Source organism: Sinocyclocheilus anshuiensis, unplaced genomic scaffold, assembly GCF_001515605.1.
Source record: "Sinocyclocheilus anshuiensis isolate Anshui unplaced genomic scaffold, SAMN03320099.WGS_v1.1 scaffold1170, whole genome shotgun sequence".
NCBI classification, from domain to species: Eukaryota; Metazoa; Chordata; class Actinopteri; order Cypriniformes; family Cyprinidae; genus Sinocyclocheilus; species Sinocyclocheilus anshuiensis.
The window spans coordinates 616,071-617,110 of record NW_015538055.1 but is presented as its reverse complement, the minus strand read 5'-3'; the positions used below and the strand labels follow the sequence as shown (position 1 = coordinate 617,110).

The following is a 1,040-nucleotide window of genomic DNA, read 5'->3' as shown; positions in this document are numbered from 1 at the left end:
ATACCCGATCCGAGAAAAATGGCACTATCGGAGCCGATACCCGATATGAATATCGGATCGGCGCATCCCTAATTATATTATGTGATAAAATTCTCATAATAAGATTACAGTTACTTTTTAATGGATTACATGATTACATCTTCACACATTGGCAGTAAATAATTCATAATTTGATTCACTCCAATTCTTATTTTTTCCTTTTAAATTTTCCTTTCTGAATGAACCTACCACTTATATATAGTTTGAGAAACTCTGCTGTAATGGAATGTTCAATGCATTTCATGATGCTGATAACAAACAATGGAATATATGTTCTTTCTCTTTGTTTATCAACATGGTACACAAACATCCCATTCAAATCTATGTGATAAATGAGTTAGGTCAAAAGTAATCTAAAAGTAATAAAAAAAGTAGTAAGACTACATTACCTAATATGTGTAATCCAGGTTATGCTACTTAATACAATTTTCATCATGTAATTTGTAATCAGTAATGGACTACAATTTGTAAGTAGCTTACCCAGCACTGCCAATGTCTCTAAAGCCATGTGCTCCAAAAATGAAATGATTTGAATTATGCCTTTTTGGATAATTACGTTTTTAAATATCTCTTAACTTAACTTAAGGTGGGCGTACACGGTGCGATTTTTGCTGTCGTACGAGCTCGCGGGCGATTTTTTTCTCTCGGGAGAAAATCGCAGATGCTCGCATGGTCGCAGCTCGTACCGTGTGAGAAGAATTACGGGCCGATCCGAGACGTTACGAGCACCTCCCGTCCTCCCGGTAATTTTCAAACATGTCAAAAAAAAATCGGATGCTGTCGGTTTAAATTCGTGGCGTATGTGCGGTTGAACGAGACGATTTGGCGATCCATCTGAAGTTGACCAATCAGAAGATGCCAAAAACCATATAGTCTATAATAATTTTAGTTTAATTATACAGTTCTATTTTTTATTTGTTATTCTGAATGTGCCAAATTTGCCGTTCAGCTTTATGAATGAATATGCCTGTTGTATTTCCGGCAAAACGAGCAGAAATTCA

General features: G+C 35.8%; 1 protein-coding gene across 2 annotated transcripts in view; it reads right to left on the bottom strand.

The window, feature by feature from the left end:
* Positions 1-1,040, bottom strand: part of LOC107682614 (nuclear fragile X mental retardation-interacting protein 2-like) — an 18,883-nt gene that overhangs the window by 4,922 nt on the left and 12,921 nt on the right. The gene's annotated exons all lie outside the window — the stretch shown is intronic.